Below are 14,736 nucleotides of genomic sequence, written 5' to 3'. Positions count from 1 at the left end.
CCACAAATAGCAGGAGCACACTGCATACAGAGACAGAACATGAAAAGGATAGCTAAGACCATCCCAATGACCATCAAAATCTTCCAACCCCAAATGGATATCAATCCCCATAACCATCCCATCAATGACCAATCTCCTTTGTCCAAATGGACAGAATCGGAGATCTTATGTAGCTTGGAAATGGCCTGGAAAACTGACGGAGCATTGTCTGGAATGAAAACGCAGCAGCTCGATTGAATCAGTTTACAAACTCCACCTCGATCTGCTAGTATGACATCAAGGGCAACTCTATTTTGAAGTGTCATAAGTCTATCCGACTGGAGCTCAGCAGTCAGTTACTAAGGGCACCGGCAGTTTCGACTGTGGTGGACTCAACCACTCACGTCAACTGGCGAATATTCCTGCTATTAGCCATCGGTCCCCAGGACGGCAGAAAACCCTTAAAGAAATCTCCCAACTCTTGCCCTGCAGTGTCTTCTTGACTAAAGACACCTCTAGCAACTCTCGTCTTATGGTAATCTGCCGCAGCTGTAAAAGTGGGAGGCAACAGGAAAAAAACAAAGCATGTGCCCGAAAAGTCAGGGGGCAACCATGTATATGCTTTGTCATAGCAAACAAAGTAGGTACCCTTAGCAGCTAAAAATGCTGGGGAAGACTGAGACGTAAATACATAAGTATCCGTACAAACGCTCTTCCCTAACTGAGCTCTCGGATTCTTGCCATTACCCTGCAGACAATAGCGACCCTGATGGGGCACTATCCAAATCGGTGGAGAACTCTTCGCTCGCTGGTTAACACTCAGACTAACTCCATATCCAGTAATATCCCATCCACTATAGGGTTGCTTCTCATCTATCGGAATAGTTTCAACGGCATTAGTCCCTTTAACCATGTCGACTATGCCCCTTGCAACAGCACTATTCTTCGGGTTGTCTTTCGGTGAACGTAGGGGATAAACACTATGGGCATAAATAAACATCGTTCTGTAAGCCCAAATCGAACCATTTAAACTAAAGGGCAAAACTAAGTACGGAATACCCTTATCGGTCGTATGGGGCATTAGACCACAGATCCAACAACTTGTCGTGTTCATCACTAACTGGTGTTGGTGCAAAAGTTGAATAAAGGAATTATTGGCAAATTCCAATCGTCTAACTACCTCATGTTCAGGCAAAGGGTGAAAAGAATGAGAAGAAATAGTAGGTGGAGGTGTAGGTTGCACAGTGGGATTAAACTTTACTTTAAAAGAGAATGTCACATAACCAATTATGAATGTCATTAAACTCAATAACAAAAACAAACACGGTATTATAAAACGCTTCGTTGTGATCAATTGGCATAACCTCTTTCTAAAAATCATTGTCCTTGCAGGTCGCTCCAACTCGAAGAAATCCATCCTAAACTAAATATGCTGCTCGCGATGGTAGGGTGTTCTATGCTAAGGAATGCCTCTGTCAACCCAGGCCAACCAGAACCCTCGACCTAGTGTCTCAGGCTTGCACTCCAAAGACTTAGGCACCGTGACCCTACAGCTGAACCTGGATGGCGGTTCGAAAAACAAAAATGAGTAGATCCTCGGTGGAGAGTCAACCTGCAAACAGAAAAATCACAAAAAAAACTTTATTTGCGCTTTATTTATTTGTCCATGACTCTCGGTCGCAAATCATAGTGGCTTCTTCCAGGCAATTCTTGATCTTTAAACAGCAAATCAGGCTCAGTAAGGTTCAAGCGATTCAAAGGAGGCACTGCTTCTTGAAAAAGATCATCACTTTGTCTCTCAGAGTTCGTACCAGTCACATTAGCATCACTGAATGGCAAGAATCGTGGAACAGTATCAGTTTCAGAGTCTGGAAGTCCCTCCTGGACCCACTTATCGTACGGTAAGGGCAAATGTACTCGCTTATAGTGTACTCTGTGGATCCAGTTTCTTTTGCCTTGTACTCGTATTGCAGATCGTGTAGACAAGAGGACTTGGAAGGGTCCCATCCAGCGGGGCTGATCGTTCTTGCTCCGCTGAAAATTTTTGACGAACACCCAACTTCCAGGTTCAATAGCGTGGCCTGGATCTTCTGAAGCTTGTGGTAGGCTCTCATGTACCTGTTGGTGTAAAACACGCAATTTAGTCGTCAGTTCGCGCAAGTAGTCAAGCAACACAGGATGTTCGATCTCACTAAATCTAGTTGGTCTTGGCACACCCCAAATATTTGCTGGGCGACCAAAGACCACTTCATAAGGGCTCAGACCCATTCTTGAATGCACAGTCATTCTTGTGGACAGGAGCGCTAAAGGCAAAGCATCAGGCCACTGTAGACCAGTGCTCGCTTGGATTTTGGCCAATTTCAATTTAAGAGTGCCGTTATAGCACTCGACTAAACCAGCTGATTGGGGTTGATTTGTAGCGTGGAATTTCTGCCGAATACCTAGTCCTGCACACACTCTCTTCATGACTTGACCCACAAATTCACTCCCATTGTCACTCCAGATAATTCTCGGCATTCCAAATCTCGGGAAAAACTCTTTTATCAAAACGTTCGCTGTGGACAAGGCAGTACTGTCCTTAAGAGGGTAAGCTTCTACCCATCTAGAAAAAGAGCAAACAACCACTAAAACATATTTCAAGTTGTTGCATCTCTCCATGTGGATAAAATCTAGCTGCAAAGCCTCAAACGGATACGTAGGAGGAGCAAAATGACCAGCTGATGATGGAGTTCCCTTACCAGGATTGTACATCAGGCACACCATACAGTTCTTAACCATGTTCTCTGCACATTTTGGAATTCCCGCATTTTGCCAAACTGGAGCCAACAACTTACAAATCCCTTTCACGCTGATATGTGCCATTCCATGAGCCATTGTAACAACCGGAAGCACATACGCGTTAGGCAACAACCATCTTTGATGCTCGGACAAATCAGTCCAACAACCATTCGAATCCAATCTACCCTTGCTTTCTCTCCATTCATTCAACTCTTTCTCTGTAGCTTCAGCTTGAATGGATTTCACACTCTCAATCGTATCTTCACACATACTCTTCTCTGGAACCCATCTCGCCGGACCCGCAACATACATTCGGCTCGTCACATTTCTCGCAGTGTCTTTCGCAACTTCATCCGCAAACGCATTTCCGTGACCAACATCATCCGTAACTTTCTTATGGGCACTGCATTTCACGATCGCTACTTGTAATGGCAAAGTAAGTGATTCAAGAAGATCATTCACCAACTGTCGCCAACACACATGCTCTCGTTAATGCAATCAGTTCTGCTGCTTGTGCTGAATTATGTGGAATACGTGCAGCTTCAACAATCATATGCAAAGTCGTAACAGCATAAGCCGTAGTCGTATCACCATTCGGCAACTTAAAACATGAACCATCAACCCACAAAGTACCATCACACTCAGGAAGAGGAGTGTCTTTTAGGTCTATTCTCCCTTTCGTTTCTTCTTCAGTTCTCAGAAAACAGTCATGCTGTTCTTCACTATCATCTATCTCAACTGAAATTGGCAACAACGTAGCTAGATTCAACGTGTTGCATCGTTTAATATGCACATGACTCGCTAACAACGTCAACTCGTAACCTGACAACCGAGCACTAGTTAAATGCTGTGTCTTCGTACGGTTCAAGAAGGTATCCACTGCATGTGGAACCATGACCACTAACGTGTTGTCCATAACTAAACCAGCAGACTGTCGAATTTAAACAGCCGATGCCGCTGTGGCTCTCAAGCAACTCTGCAACGCTCTAGCTACAGGATGTAAAGTCGACGAAAAGTAAGCACATGGGCGTTGCTTATCGCCAAACTGCTGAGTCAAGACTGACAATGCACATCCCTCTCTCTAGTGAACATACAGTGTAAAAGGCTTACTGTAGTCAGTAGTACCCAGCACAGGAGCCGAACACAACGCATTGCGTAATTCTGAAAAGCTCTTTTGACATTCATCAGTCCAAGGAATAGGATTTGGAGTATCCTTAACAGTAAGTGCTATCAAAGGCTTCGCTAACAAAGAAAAAATAGGAATCCACTGTCTACAGTACAAAGTAATACCCAAAAACGCACGTACTTCTCTCTGTGTCTTAGGAGCACTCATTTTCACAATAGCTTGACTTCTCTCTGGGGTCAGTTTCCTTCCCTCCTTCGATAAGAGGTGACCTAAGTAGGTTACTTCTTGTCGACAATATTGCAACTTGGAGAGAGAAACTTTATGATGACAATCAGACAAGTGGCGTAGTAATGACAAAGTGGCCTCCCTACAAATCTCTTCAGCATCAGCGGCAACTAGCAAATCATCAACGTACTGAATAAGGGCTGCACCATCAGGTAAAACCAACAAATCCAGTTGTGTTTTCAAAGCTTGGCTATTGGTCGATGGACTCTCGCAATAGCCTTGAGGAGCGCGCTTAATGCGGAAACTGCGTCCTCCTAAAGAGAATCCAAAGATATCCCTACTCTCTATGGCAATCGGGATACTGAAGAAAGCATTCTTCAAGTCAATCACCGAAAACCATGTGGCTGTAGCCGGAATCAGAGTCAACAAAGCAGTAATATCAGGCACAACAGGAAATTGTGGAACAACAATCTTGTTCACTTTGCGAAGATCGATGACAAACCTATATACAGGAGGCTGTGAAGAATCAGTTCTCTTCAAAACAGGCAAAACAGGACTATTGCACACATTACCTCTTGTTTCCTCAATGACACCCTTGTCGATCAGATCATAAATGATCGCCAAAAGTGCATGCTCACCATCACTCGAGATACGATACTGTGGAATGCGCGGTAACTTAGCATTCGCCTTCAGCGTCACAACATATGGGCGAATGTCCAGTAGGCCTACATCATTCAGACCAGTAGCCCACAATGAATCTGGTAAAGAAGACAATTCAGGTGGAAGTCTGTCTTTCGATATATACATCGGAGAGAACACTCTCTCTCCCAAGGTAAGATGTGCTCCTGACGGAGAACAATACAGTGTCACATACAATCTCTTCAGTAAATCCAATCCCAACAAATTCTCATTACAACCGGTAGTCAAAATGAGGGGTGCTTCGAACTTACACGGTCCAACAGAAAGAGACAATAGAGCAGAAATCGGATTAGTAACGGGGGCGCCAGAAAAACCTACAGAAACATTATCAAAGCCAGGCAAAGGTGCGCCAGGGAGTTTAGAGTGCAGAATAGAACTCTTTGTAGCACCAGTATCTAGCAGAAACGGTTCTGACACACCTTATGCAATCACTTCAACATAGGGTCCACTCTGATCTACTGGAACGGAAACAACTCCCTCTCTTTGTCCATGGCTGTCCTAACAGTCATTACCGCTTACTTCATCACCTTCAACATAGTAATCATCCATATAGTACTGTGCTGTCCTACCAGACGAACCTTGCTGCTGATCAAAACTATTCATCCAGTTCTGTGGAGGCAAAGGACATACGTTCTGTCCGCGACCTCTACCTCTAGGCACCTGTTGAGCACCTCGACCTCTAACACTAGAAGCACCATTTGTGCGCTGTAACAAAACCGGACAACTGTTCTTGAAATGACCCTCTTCTTTGCAATACGCACACTGATTAGGCCCATACGGGAAACACTGCTGAGAAGACTCGTTTCTTTGCGAGTTTCTCGAATATTGCTGATTCTGCTGATAATCGCGCTGAATATTAGTACGGGGTGGATAAGCTTGTTGTAGAAGAACTTTAGTCTTCAATTCCTTAGTCTTCTTATCCGCTTTCTCTAACTCATCTTTGCGCCTATTTTCATAGTACTGAGCCGTAGCTAAAATCTGTGCTGACGTGGAAACGGCCCAAGCACTTTCGGAATCCTTCAACTTAGTGCACAACTCGGGAAGCAAATTATGCACACATTTGTCGACAAACAATCTCTAACCACCCTCGGTAGCCATATCCTGACCACTATCATCTACAAAAGTTTCTTCAAACCGCGTGAAGAAATCAGACACAGTCTCGTCTTTCTTTCTCTTACATGCAGACAACTTGTCCCAATTAACACGCACTTCGGGCATCAAAGTCTTCATATAGTGAATTATCCTACCAGGAAGTTCAGTAATAAGATCTTCAGGCTTAGCACCTCCAACTTGTCTATCATTCGCAGCAACAAGATTAACCCATGTATCACCCAATTCATTATCATGATCAGTATGTCGAATCACATTCCAGACAGGCTGTGGAACAACATTACCAAACAACATATCTATATCGGCTAAATTCATGACGCACAAACCCACAGTTTGAGTGAGCTCTTTATAATATCCTGCCGGATTTTTGCGCGGATCAGGTAAAGTCTGCTTAAGTGCTAAAACTTCAGCACGCTTCCAAGGAACATGTACCCACACTCGCTGAAAGTGCGCATCAACAGGTGGAACAGCATTTACATCAGCAGGTCTCCAAACTGGAGGAACCTCACGCATCGGATACTGACGCGCTTGTCTCCTAACTGACGAATCAGACTAAAACAATCGCTCGGAAGGAGTATTATTATGAAGCGACAACAACGTCGACACCGCTCTCTCAATGTCGAGAAGACTCACAATCGTCCCTTTCGCAAACTCGGATCGCACTCAATATAATTCTTCAGGCGCTTTACCCACTTCGTCCATCCACTGTTCATGGAGGAACACACACATCATTTCGAAAACATAGCGTTGCTTTGGTGCTTTCCATTGTCGAAAAACATCCATAATACCCTCAAGATCATATTGGGAGGTATATGTAACCCATCTACGTGCCATGTGATCCAACACTACACGCTCATCTGTATCAGGCAACTGACTACGTGATTGTCTATCCCCATGCACTGGAGACATACCCAATTGTCCCAACAAAGGAGTCGGAAAACCAGAAAAAGCAGCAGTTATTCACTGCCTAGTAGAAGGAGAAGATGGAAGAATAAGGGAAGATGGAACAATAGTAGAAGAATCCAAAATCGGACCAGAAGGAGTATTACAGACAGGCGTAGGAGTAGCAGACAAAGTAGGGGGGGAAAGTTGGCGGCCCCTGAGGAGGCTGCGCCAAAGGAACAGTAGCCAACGGAAGAGGAGCTGGCTGTGGAGGAATTACGGGTGGCACAACAACTGGATGTTGCACAGCCACGACTGGTGGCGGTGGTGCCGTAGCACTCTGTGCATAAGGGGGTGGCGAACTCAAGAGATGTGACATTAAAGGATCTTTCACAAGATCTTTTTTGTCTTCCTGTTCTTTAGGCGGTAAAACTGGGTAGCATCTATCTACCGCTAACTTCTTTGCTCTAAGCATCTGTTCGCTTTCTTGCTCTTCCTCATTATCCCTAAACGCAACAGCAGCTTGTACCATTGACATACCTCGTTCTCGTTTATTCTTCTTCGCTAATTTAATTTCTTTCTGTTTAGCTTCTTTGCGCCATATGCGGAATGAGTCAAACATTGCCGGCCGGGCTTTCTTCTTGAACAACTTCACTTCGAGATTGTCTAAAATCTCAGTTTCAAAACTACCGTAATGGGGCCACTGTAGGACACCGTCTTTCCTCGTATACTTCACCCAGATCTCATTATAACTGATAGGGCCCACACCATGCTTCACGTATAATTCATATGTAGGAGTTCCAATTGGAGGAACCGGACACGAATCCTCTAACCGGGAATTCTTAGAACAACCACAACCAAATATCTTTCCAAGTCTGCTAAGACCTGCATGTTGCTCACTAGTCTAGCTTCAAACAACAAGTGAAATCTCAAAACGATAGTCTCGCAAATACACGAGTCCCTTTGCTTTGGGGCCTGCAGGTACCAAATGAAAGCGATCCACTAAAGGGATACCAAAAACAAACTAAGGACTAGGAGACGCTCCACTCATACTTAACTGAAATGTCGATGGCGTCACCAGAAGACCCGTCAATCGTCTTGCTCTACAAACGTCTAAGGCTCCAAAACAGGGCGACAGTCAGGGCAGCAGTCCTTCGTAGCCGTCGTAAAGCGGGAAACCTCGCAGCAAAGACTTTCAGACCACGCCGACATACAGGGGTCGATGAAGTGGTAGGCCTTCCTCCAGAATTTTCACACGAAGCTCCTCACGATCTTCGGGCTTGGACCGGTACCGCTGAAGTCGCCCTACGTTGGGCGCCAACTGAAGGACCGGGTTTTAGAACCCAGCTGCGTCAGGGAGAATGCCCGATGCCTTCGAAATCCCCTGTCTTGGCAAACAGAGACACGGGACACTTCTTGATGACGTCAAAGACCAAAGTTTATTGGCTGCAACCAGGAACAGAGATCGACGAAGCACACACGGGTGGTTCGCTAGAGACTGCACAAATTCAATGAGCGGAGCATGGTCTTTTATGCCAAAAATCAAGCCTCAGGCAACATTCAAAATTAGCATCGAGTTCATACAAATTGACCAATGACAGTGTGACAATTTAAAAGTAGCGTATGACGACAATCCCACTTTCCGTTGTCCAGCCCACCAGAAATGACCAAGCACATTCCAAATTTCTTGTCGGATCAGGCCGGACAAACCCATCGTAAAACCCTCAACCCAAATCAATGATTATGTCGTAAAGGAAGGAACAGAAGCAGATTGGAAGTGAGATAGAAAGTTGGGAGCAGTGTACCATAAACTCGGGCAGGTCCTACTCTTTGCTCTTTATCTGACCAGCTGCTTAACTGGCTCAGCGAGGTCAGCATCGGGCACGGAGTCAGTTCGGCCCGGTCATTCAGAAGTCAGCTAAGTCAAACGTGTCTCAAGGACTCGTTCGGCCGCAGTCAGGGCCTATGTGAGGGCAACCATACAAAATGGCTGCCGTACACAAAATGGGACCCGAGGGTTCAAACTAAATCTTTGAATACAGAGTGTTCTCTTGGATGGATTCATGCGAAAACACTCAGACACACTACACTCGTCATTTGCGGTCTGCTGACACCAGAATCGTCTATTTCCGACGACCTTATTTGAACGGGTTCGGATCCACCAAACCAGACCCAAAAACTCACAGAACTACAATTGTGAGCAAGGGACCCAGGTCTGGGCATATCCTTCCGACATAGGGTGAACAGCAAAACACACAAGATGATGGACGGAATGTTGCATATTGGAAAAACATTCACCCCCAGTCACAGATCTGGGTTTAATCCATTGTTATTTTGCTCACCACGCCACCCCAGTTCAGACATGGCCATATGCAAATTAGTCTGGACCCTGTGCCTCATGGAAACAGTCCAGCCCGATCTGCCAAGCCATGTATTCCCAGGACCCTAATCAAGCATCCTAGGTCCGGTTTCCGGCTATCAGCCGTCATCAGCTAGGATAGCTTGACTCAAGTGGCATAGTGAGCACCGGACCCACGTCTGGGCATATTATTCCCACATAAGGGAACAGCAAAACACACAAGATGATGGACGGATTGTTGCACATTGGTAAAACATTCACCACCAGTCACAGATCTGGGTTTAATCCATCATTATTTTGCTCACCACGCCACCCTAGTTCAGACATGGCCATATGCAAATCAGTCTTGAACCTGTGCCTCATAGGAACAGTACAGCCCGAACTGCCAAGCCATGTCTTCCCTTGACCGGAATAAGCATCCTAGGACCGGTTTCTGGATATCAGCCATCGTCAGCCAGGATAGCTTGACTCCAGTGGCATTGTGAGCAAGGGACCCACGTCTGGGCATATCCTTCCCACATAGGCCGAACAGCAAAACACACAAGATGATGGACGGAATGTTGTAGATTGGCAAAACATTCACCCCCAGTCACAGATCTGGGTTTAATCCATCATTATTTTGCTCACCACGCCACCCCAGTTCAGACATGGCCATATGCAAATCAGTCTTGACCCTGTGTCTCTTGGAAACAGTCCAGCCCGATCTGCCAAGCCATGTCTTCCCAGGACCGGAATCAAGCATCCTAGGACCAGTTTCTGGCTATCAGCCATCATCAACCAGGATAGCTTGACTCCAGTGGCATAGTGAGCACGGGACCCACGTCTCGGCATACACTTCCAACATAGGGCGAACAGCAAAACAATTAAGATGATGGATGGAATGTTGCACATTGGCAAAAACATTCACCCCCAGCCATGGATCTGGGTTTAATTCATTGTTATTTTGCTGGCCACGCCACCCCAGTTCAGACATGGCCATATGCAAATCATTCTTGACCCTGTGCCTCATGGGACAGTCCAGCCCGTACTGCCAAGCCATGTCTTATCTGGATCAGAATCAAGCATCCTAGGACCGGTTTCTGGCTATTAGCCGTCATCAGCAAGGATAGCTGGACTCCAGTGGCATTGTGAGCAAGGAACCCACGTCTGGGCATATTCTTCCCACATAGGGCGAACAGCAAAACACACAAGATGATGGACGGAATGTTGTATATTGGCAAAACATTCACCCCCAGTCACAGATCTGGGTTTAATCCATCGTTATTTTGCTCACCACGCCACCCCAGTTCAGACATTGCCATATGCAAATCAGTCTTGGCCCTGTGCCTCATGGGAACAGTCCAGCCCGAACTGCCAAGCCAAATCTACCCTGGACCAGAATCAAGGATCCTAGGACCAGTTTCTGGCTATCAGCCGTCATCAGCCAGGATAGCTTGACTCCATTGGCATAGTGAGCACGGGACCCACGTCTGGGAATACTCTTCCCAGTTAGGGCAAACAGCAAAACACACAAGATGATGGTCTGAATGTTGCGCATTGGCAAAACATTCACCCCAGTCACAGATCTGGATTTAATCCATCGTTATTTTGCTCACCACCCCAGTTCAGACATGGCCATATGCAAATCAGTCTTGACCCAGTGCCTCATAGGAACAGTCCAGCCCGAACTGCAAAGCCATGTCTTTCCTGGACCGGAATCAAGCAACCTAGGACCCGTTTCTGGCTATCAGCCATCATCAACCAGGATAGCTTGACTCCAGTGGCATAGTGAGCACGGGACGCACGTCTGGGCATACCCTTCCAACATAGGGCGAACAGCAAAACACACTAGATGATGGACGGAATGTTGCACATTGGCAAAACATTCACTCCCAGTCACATACCTGGATTTAATCCATCGTTATTTTGCTCACCACGCCTTTCCTGTTCATACATGGCCATTTGCATCAGTCTTGACCCTGTGCCTCATGGGAACAGTCCAGCCCAAACTGCCAAGCCATGTCTTCCCTGGGCCGGGACCAAGCATCCTAGGACCGGTTTCTGGCTATCAGCCGTCATCAGCCTGGATAGCTTGACTCCAGTGGCCTAGTGAGCACGGGACCCATGTCTGGGCATACCCTTCCCACATAGGATGAACAGCAAAACACACAAGATGATGGATGGAATGTTGCATATTGGCGAAACATTCACCCCCAGCCACGGATCTGGGTTTAATTCATTGTTATTTTGCTGACCACGCCACCCCAGTTCAGACATGGTCATGTGCAAATCAGTCTTGACCCTGTGCCTCATGGGGCAGTCCAGCCCGTACTGCCGAGCTATGTCTTATCTGGCTCGGAATCAAGCATCCTAGGACCGGTTTCTGGCTATTAGCCGTCATCAGCAAGGATAGCCGGACTTCAGTGGCATTGTGAGCAAGGGACCCACGTCTGGGCATATTCTTCCCACATAGGGCGAACAGCAAAACACACAAGATGATGGACGGAATGTTGCATATTGGCAAAACATTCACCCAAAGTCAAAGATCTGGGTTTAATCCATCGTTATTTTGCTCACCACGCCACCCCAGTTCAGACATGGTCATGTGCAAATCAGTCTTGACCCTGTGCCTCATGGAAACAGTCCAGCCCGATCTGCCAAGCTATGTCTTCCCAGGACCGGAATCAAGCATCCTAGGTCCGGTTTCTGGCTATCAGCCATCATCAGCTAGGATAGCTTGACTCCAGTTGCATAGTGAGCACCGGACAGCTTCATAGTGAGCACCGGACAGCTTCATAGTGAGCACCGGACGCACGTCTGGGCATACTATTCCCACATAAGGCGAACAGCAAAACACACAAGAGGATGGACAGATTGTTGTAAATTGGCAAAACATTCCCCCCCAGTCACAGATCTGGGTTTAATCCATCGTTATTTTGCTCACCACGCCACCCCAGTTCAGACATGGCCATATGCAAATCAGTCTTGACCCTTTGCCTCATGTGAACAGTCCAGCCCGAACTGCCAAGCCATGTCTTCCCTGGACCAAAATCAAGCATCCCAGGACCGGTTTCTGGCTATCAGCCATCATCAGCCAGGATAGCTCGACTCCAGTGGCATAGTGAGCATGGGACCCACGTCTGGCATACCCTTCCCACATAGGGCGAACAGCAAAACACAAAAGATAATTGATGGAATGTTGCACATTGGCAAAACATTCACCCCCAGTCACAGATCTGGGTTTAATCCATTGTTATTTTGCTCACCACTCCACCCCAGTTCAGACATGGCCATATTCATATCAGTCTTGACCCTCTGCCTCATGGGAAGAGTCCAGCCCGAACTGCCAAGGGCATGTCTTCCCTGGACCGGAATCAAGCATCCTAGGACTGGTTTCTGGCTATCAGCTGTCATCAGCCGGGATAGCTCGACTCCAGTGGCATAGTGAGCACGCGACCCACGTCTGGGCATATCCTTCCCACATAGGGCGAACAGCAAAACACACAGAATGTTGCACATTGGCAAACCATTCACCCCAGTCACAGATCTGAGTTTAATCCATCGTTATTTTGATCACCACGCCACCCCAGTTCCGACATGGCCATATGCAAATCAGTCCTGAGCCTGTGCCTCATGGGAACAGTCCAGCCGAACTACCATGCCATGTATTCCCTGGACCGAAATCAAGCATCCTAGGACCGGTTTCTGGCTATCAGCTGTCATCAGCCAGGATAGCTCGACTCCAGTGGCATAGTGAGCATGGGACCCACGTCTGGCATACCCTTCCCACATAGGGCGAACAGCAAAACACAAAAGATAATGGATGGAATGTTGCACATTGGCAAAAACATTCCCCCCCAGTCACAGATCTGGGTTTAATCCATTGTTATTTTGCTCACCCGCCACCCCAGTTCAGGCATGGCCATATGCAAATCAGTCTTGACCGTGTGCCTCATGGGAAGAGTCAAGCCCGAACTGCCAAGGCCATGCCTTCCCTGGACCGGAATCAAGCCTCCTAGGGCCGGTTTCTGGTTATCAGCTGTCATCAGCCAGGATAGCTCGACTCCAGTGACATAGTGAGCACGCGACCCACGTCTGGGCATATCCTTCCCACATAGGGCGAACAGCAAAACACACAGGATGATGGACAGAATGTTGCACATTGGCAAAACATTCACCCCCAGTCACAGATTCGAGTTTAATCCATCATTATTTTGCTCACCACGCCACCCCAGTTCAGACATGGCCATATCCAAATCTGTCTTGAACCTGTGCCTCATGGGAACAATCAAGCCGAACTGCCATGCCATGTATTCCCTGGACCGAAATCAAGCATCCTAGGACGGGTTTCTGGCTATCAGCCGTCATCAGCCAGGATAGCTCAACTCCAGTGGCGTAGTGAGCACAGGACCCACGTCTGGGCATACCCTTCCCACATAGGGCAAACAGCAAAACACACAAGATGACGGACAAAATGTTGCACATTGACAAAACATTCACCCCCAGTCACAGATCTGGATTTAATCCATCGTTTTTTTGCTCACCACACCACCCCAGTTCAGACAAGGCCATATGCAAATCAGTCTTGGCTCTGTGCCTCATGGTAACAGTCCAGCCCGAACTGCCAAGCCAAATCTTCCCTGGACCAGAATCAAGGATCCTAGGACCGGTTTCTGGCTATCAGCCGTCATCAGCCAGGATAGCTTGACTCCAGTGGCAAAAGTGAGCTCGGGACCCATGTCTGGGAATACCCTTCCCACATAGGGCGAACAGCAAAACACACAAGATGATGGACGGAATGTTGCACATTGGCAAAACATTCACCCCAGTCAAGGATGTGGATTTAATCCATCGTTATTTTGCTCACCACACCACCCCTGTTCAGACATGACCATATGCAAATCAGTCTTGACCCTGTGCCTCATAGGAACAGTCCAGCCCGAACTGCCAAGCCATGTCTTTCCTGGACCGGAATCAAGCATCCTAGGACCCGTTTCTGGTAATCACCATCTTCAACCAGGATAGTTTGACTCCAGTGGCATAGTGAATACGGGACGCACGTCTGGGCATACCCTTCAAACATAGGGCGAACAGCAAAACACAGAAGATGATGAACGGAATGTTGCACATTGGCAAAACATTCACTCCCAGTCTCACATCTGGATTTAATCCATCGTTATTTTGCTCACCACGCCTCCCCTGTTCATACATGGCCATTTGCATCAGTCTTGACCCTGTGCCTCATGGGAACAGTCCAGCCCAAACTGCCAAGCCATGTCTTCCCTGGACCGGAACAAAGCATCCTAGGACCGGTTTCTGGCTATCAGCCGTCATCAGCCTGGATAGCTTTACTCCAGTGGCCTAGTGAGCACGGGACCCATGTCTGGGCATACCCTTCCCACATAGGATGAACAGCAAAACACACAAGATGATGGATGGAATGTTGCATATGGGCAAAACATTCACCCCCAGCCACGGATCTGGGTTTAATTCATTGTTATTTTGCTGACCACGCCACCCCAGTTCAGACATGGGCATATGCAAATCAGTCTTGACCCTGTGCCTCATGGGACAGTCCAGCCCGTACTGCCAAGCTATG

The sequence above is a fragment of the Lissotriton vulgaris genome, chromosome 12 (assembly GCF_964263255.1).
Source record: "Lissotriton vulgaris chromosome 12, aLisVul1.2, whole genome shotgun sequence".
Lineage (NCBI taxonomy): Eukaryota > Metazoa > Chordata > Amphibia > Caudata > Salamandridae > Lissotriton > Lissotriton vulgaris.
This window is presented reverse-complemented; position numbering follows the sequence as displayed.